Genomic DNA, 6503 nt, shown 5'->3' with positions numbered 1-6503 from the left:
TCTCCTGCCTCCACCTCCCAAGTAGCTGGGACTACAGGCGCCTGCCATAACACCCGGCTATTTTTTGGTTGCAGCTGTCATTGTTGTTTGGTGGGCCTGAGCTGGATTCGAACCCTCCAGCTCAGGTTTATGTGGCTGGCGCCTTAGGCACCTGAGCCACAGGCGCAAAGCCAAGGATCTTATCTTGTCTTATTAACACAGGCTGAGCACCCCTCATCTGGAAATCTGAAATGCCCCCAAATTTATAAGTTTTTGAGAGCTGACATTATGTGATAAGTAGAAAATCCCACACCTGATCTTATGTGGTAGGTCATAGTCAAAATGTAGGCACCTCAAACACAGTTTATTCAGCATCCTAAAGAGAAAAACTAAGACCCTCCCAGCTCCCTTTCCCTGCATTAAGATCTGTTCCACACATGCCCGGATCCCCCTCACGAGCATGCCCATGGACCACTGAGAATGCACACATGCACGGCTGGATGTCCCAGGTTTGGCCTTTTGCTTATTCTCTGCTCTATGGTGTCAAGATACTGATGAAAATGCAAATATTTCAAAATCGGAAATCTGAAATACTTCTGGTCCTGTGTGTTTTGGGGAAGAGACACTCACCTGTGCTTATATTTCCAGTTCCAACAGGATCTGCCCTGGAGGAGATAGATGTTCAGTGCATGTTTCAGAGGAGAGAGAAATGAATGACCAGATGACTGCGGCTACATAGATCTGGCCACACTTGTAGGTTCAGAAATAGAAAAGCAGTTTTTGAAATTCTATTTAGCACAGCCCAGTATAGTTTTTAAAAGAAAATCCCAAGTTGTGACTTTTTCTGAAGATTTTGGTAAGACATGTAGCATTTTATCTCATTTTCTAGAAAGACAGATGGCAGCATGAAGAAATGCTGAGGGAACAAGGCTTGTTCTGTGTGCCTGGAAGCCATATATTCTGAATTAGTATTATAGTCAGCTGATGAGATGGAACCAGCTGTTAAATGATTGTCAAAGTAAAAGAGAGATATAAAGATTGGGCCATCAGGCTGTTTTCTTACATGCCATAGAGTGGGCACTGTTGTTCCTGCTGACAGTGGGAACCAACATCCTTTTTAGGTGTTGGAGTGAGAAGGAGGGAATGATCTTTGATGGGGAAGCAGCTTTGTACAGAATTAGGGATGAATGTGATTGAGACTTTATATTCCAGGACTTATTTGAACCGACCCAAGTTTCAAAAGCACCAATTTGGCATATCTCATAAGTTCTGTGTTCATTTTGGTAGGCTTGATCTTTTGTGTCTATACAGTTTGCCCATTAACATTTTGCACAGAGAAGAATTAAGTGCATTTGTAGATAGGTTTGCAAATATTGGTGAATTCAACCGAGTGACTCTTTGGTTGCACAGACTTGATCTTATAGTTTGAAGTCCACTGTAAGGAAGCAAGATACAAAAATTTGACCCCTGGAGACTAACAAGATAGACATGAAGCTCTATGAAAATAATCCAGTTACTGCTATTGCTCCCATGGGAACTATCTTGGGATATTTGAATGCATCCAGTGTAAGCCTACTCAAAAGAAGTAGAAGGCGCACTTGTAGGGACCGAAAGGTTACTGGGCCTATATCCAAGGGGCAACGTGCATTAACAAGGGGTGCATATCTCCAGTCATAGCATCATAATCATAATGTCTCCTGCATAGAGGAGAGAGAGACCTAGGATTATGGGCAGTAGAGGATGATATGGGCACGAAGAAATTAACTTGTAGTTCATACCACACCATTGTATCTGGGTTTAACTGGTTCAAATCCATTCCCTTAAGGTTTCCATGTTCAAGACTTTAAAGAATCCCTGGTACTGGGGACAACTAGAAGATCCTATGGAATTATTAGATAAAGCATAGGTATAGAAAGCCTCTTCACTATTTATCAACAAATATTTATTGACTTGATACTATGTGCCAATTATTTTTCTAAGTGCTTGGGTTACGAAAAAAATCTCTGCCTGCGCAGTGCTCAAATGTTGGTAAAGACCAGTGGTGATCATTTGACCAGATAAACACGTATTATAAGGTTAAATAGGCATGAGAATGGTGAAGAAACCTCAAGCCAGCTAAGAAGATAAAGATGAACTGTCAGGGATTGGGAGGCGATTTTGGAGGAGGTGCCAAGGAATACGTCTCCAAACAGGTGGCAGAGGAGAGAGCTGAATGAAATGAGGGGGCCACTCATAGCATAGTGTCGGGGAGCATTACAGGAAGATGGAGCAGCAGGGACAAAAACTTGAGGTGGGATCCAGCTTAGGATCTTACAGAAGCAGAAAGGAAGTTAGTGTGTGCCTTAAAAGGAAGGGTCACAGGAAAGAGGCCAGACTGGACAGAGAGGCTGCGAGAGAACCAGGGACCCCTGTGTAGATGGTGATCAGAGCGTCCTTGAAAGTGTGATGAGCAGTTGTCAAAGGGTTTTGATCGGGAGAGTAATAGAATCTTACCTGTATTTTAAATCTGTTCTTTTATTGCCACACAAAAATGAAACTTCTCTGGGGTAGTCAATCCCTGGAAGGAAGGAGATCAATTGTCCTCTCTCATGATCACTGGCCTACAAGATGAACTTGAACTCCCCAAGGGCAGGGAACACATCTCTACATATGCTTGCTCCCCATGCTTTCCCTATCTTCGGTAGATATTGAGTATATTCTGGAAGTGGAGGAAATTTCTAATTTAGACTGGGCAGAAATACCTCAGCCTTCTGAGTCCTTCCGACTTAGGACCTTTCTCACAGATAAGTCTTTACCCAGGAAGAATATATTAGATTTCCTCTGCTTTCCAGAGTTCCCCCTAAATGATCCCCTGCTATGGGAAAATAATCCTAACGTCTCAGTGGTACTTGCAGGGGTAAATTGGGGAGGGGAGCTATGAACGCATCATACAAAATGATGAAGAAAAGTTTGAGGCATACAGAAAATTGGGCTTGAAAGTGGAGAGCAAGGCTAGAGGGGATGCCACCAATTTCTTATCACAACTTGAAAGGTACTTTGCAGATTTAAACCATGAAAGCATCATAATTTCCCCTCCCTTTGTCAGTATCAAATATATTTGACAAGGTCCGTGAATGTTGGATAAGACGTAAGTCTTCTTTGACAGGCCCCCACTGGAGACTTGTCCTGACCTGTGTTAATAGAATCACCCTTTTCCAGCTGAAGAAAAGAAACAAACCTGTGTAAGATTACTCATAATTATGATTTGTGGGTGTCAGGCAGGTCTGTGAGCTCCTTCCCTTAGTACAAACACCATCTCCAGAAGAGACAAACATTCTGAAATTTTACAGTCAAGATGCAGTCATGCTTTGAGATCATCTGAGAAGTGCTGCAGAAGCACAAAACATTCTAACTATCATTATGGCAGTAATGACGATGATTATAATGCAGTTAGGGGGAGCTGAGAAGAAATGGCAGTTAAAGGTGAGTAAGCTTCACTCCCTGTATATCAGAGTATGATTTACAATATCAAAAACCTTGTGTGTGGGGGGGGGTATAGAGAGGCGGGGGTGGGTGTTGAGATAGCATTTCTGGAAGGTATGTACTCAAATACATTTTAGTGAAACTATATTCAGAAGACAACATTCTATTCTATTCTACTTAAAACTGGAGCACAGATTAGCTTTGTGTCAGGAATAATGTGTTGGTGCAAAATAGGATTTCCTTGCATATCGTCTACGCTGTGATAGGGATCTCCAAAGCTCTGGAGGAAGCAGGAGGTCGTGATAAAAAAAACTGTTTCTCTTAGTTATTACTCCCACCGCTCTGAGGGATGATGGAGTGTGACGGAAAATGTATAGTTTGGAATCTTTCGTCATTTCCTCTGTTTCCCCTACTTTCTTGCTTGGTCACCATTTTGGGGAATCCCTGAGCTGAGCAACTAAGATTTACTCATTCAACAAGAGTTTATAAAGTGTTTACTAAATATCATACCTGGTGTTCATAGGACTAATGGGATAAATATAATTTGTTCTCTGCATTTGCAGATTGGTGAAGGAGTCAGACAAGAACATTAATGGCTTTGAGGTGTTAAGTTCTTCAAACTCTCCCATTGCCCAAGTGTCATCATCAAATTTTCACTTTGCAAGTGTCTTTTTCAGTATAGAAGATGGGTTTAAGCAGGTTGGACTAGAAGCAGAGAGAGCCGGTAGCCATTGCAGAGGTACAAGTAGGAGAGAGTAGCTGGTGTTGTTTACCGAGAGGTAAAGCAGAGGGAAGGAACGGATGGTAGGATTTGGATCTGGGGGGTGGCAGAATTTCTAATTCCCCAGTGGGGTGGCCTGGCTGTGTGGGAGAGAGCAGTGCTCATTTGCAGCTGTGGGAAATGCCTGGACATTTCCTCTGAGCTTGAGGGATTCTGTGCAGTTGAGGAATTGACTTACTCAGACATTTTTTGTGGGGAGCTTGTATGGAGGGTTACAGTTGCATTGTGACATTTTGGACGTGGTCCTAAATGTTGCCTAAGAGGGTGTGCGTGACAATACTTCCTCTCTCCAGAGTGGATTGCCAAGGGAAATTTTGGAGATCTTCTTTCAGAATTTGAGAATTATAGTAGAGGAGAGAGAGAGAACATCAGCCTTGACTGGAGTAGATACAGTACACTACAGTACATTTTTGTAGAAGATTCCTCAGTGTTCATCCCCGGCACAGGGTTCAACAACTGAACTTACTCAGGGCTATATGAAATGTACTTTAAAAAATCCTTCCCTCTCCTGAGAAAGCTATGAAGTCCATGAATTTTAAGATGATTTAAAAAGCTTCTTGTTTTGAATTTATAATTTTGAAGGGCGGTAGGTTTCCTTCACATCACTGGGAAGGCTACAGTCACTGGGAATTAATGGTGCAAACCATGTGTACAGGGGGCATGCTTTTCTCATGTAGAGATGGAACAGATTTTGGGGACTTCTGGAACTTTGCAAATATTTGCTGGTAATTACCAAAGAGCCTTTGGAGGTAGCTTTTCACCATACCTGAATTATAGAGCATGGGGATCTGTTGTCCTCTGTTTCCTCTCTCTGTGTGTGTAAAAGTGAAATGAGCTTAAAATGAACTAGGAAAGATAAAGCTATTAAGCCTCTTTCTTAGTGCAAGTGACATAATGAAACAAACAGCAGAAGACTAACATTAAATCATAAGAAGAAAATTTTCCAGATGCTTCTTATAGTGAGACCCTGAATGGACCTACCTGGGCATTGTCTGACTCATTTTTTCCTAGGAGTTTCTGTAGCACTCAAATCTGGTACATTTGAGGGCTTCTTTCAGTTGTAGCAAAAGGACTGAATAAGCCTTTTTAGTCCTATATTAGCCTATTTTATATGTCCTATTTAATTGGAAATTACCTATAGCATTTACAAAAGCGAACCACTTTTGAATTTAAAGGCGATATTTATTGATTCCCTGAAAAGTTTTTCAACTTTCTTGTCAAGAAACATCTTTAACAGAAGGAATAATAATATGGGATGCTTAGAGACACCAGTCAAGGTAGGAAATAATTCCCTTTACATCCATCAGATGATTTTCTTTTTTACAACTACAGATGAAACCAAAAATGGTTTCCCATTGAGACACACGATTTTGATTCTGTTAATATTTATTAATAACTTCTTATGATGGGCACCATGCTGAATGTGTTCACAGAGATGATCTTATTATGTGATATATTATCTTGTTATAACAACAAAAAAAAAATTAGTGATTTCCTTTTTTCCCACCAAGAACACACAGTTAAAATGGGACAGAACCAGGGCTTGAAGCTTTGGACTTTGAGGTTCCATGTTCTTTCCTTGGTGCCATCTGTGGACTTCTGTTCTCACTGACAACCTGCTAGAAACTCCTTGTCTTTTAGGCAAATAGGCTGAACTTCTCTACTTCCCACTCACCAGCTCCTTGACCCTCTCCCCACCCCCAAGCTAAGTTCTGGCCTACTCTTGGAAAATTTCTACATCTGCCTTTAATGTCTCAACTGGTACCTGCATTTATATCCAATGCTGAGATAAGAGCTTCCGAGGTTCCCTTTAACCTTCAGAAATTTTGGTTTCAGAGATCTTTTTAAAACATAAACTGCTATAATATTAAAAGGCATGATATATAGAATCTGTTGCTTCTAACTCTGAAATAGATCTTAAATCTGTCCAATGTCTCCCATTCCCACATCCATCCTGGTACCCACGGTACCACCTTGAAAGAGCATAGAATCTGCTCTGCTATTGCTTTGCTATTCAGAGAGTAGTCTGTGAACCAGTAGCATCCATGTCACCTAACGGCTTGTCAGAAATGCAGTCTCATGCCCCACCTTGGACCAAAAGGGTTATAATCTGCATTTTGATAAGAGTGCATATATGATTGTACCATTCATATACTTTAAGCCCTATAATAGCGTCCCATCTCACTTATAATAAAGCCAAACTCTTTACAATTACAAGCGAAGTCTTTCAAGATCTAATTCTTGCCTGCTTTGAGGCATACTGACTTCCTTTCAGTTCCTA

The sequence above is a fragment of the Otolemur garnettii genome, unplaced genomic scaffold (assembly GCF_000181295.1).
Source record: "Otolemur garnettii isolate 467f Iridium unplaced genomic scaffold, OtoGar3 scaffold00020, whole genome shotgun sequence".
NCBI classification, from domain to species: domain Eukaryota; kingdom Metazoa; phylum Chordata; class Mammalia; order Primates; family Galagidae; genus Otolemur; species Otolemur garnettii.
This window is presented reverse-complemented; position numbering follows the sequence as displayed.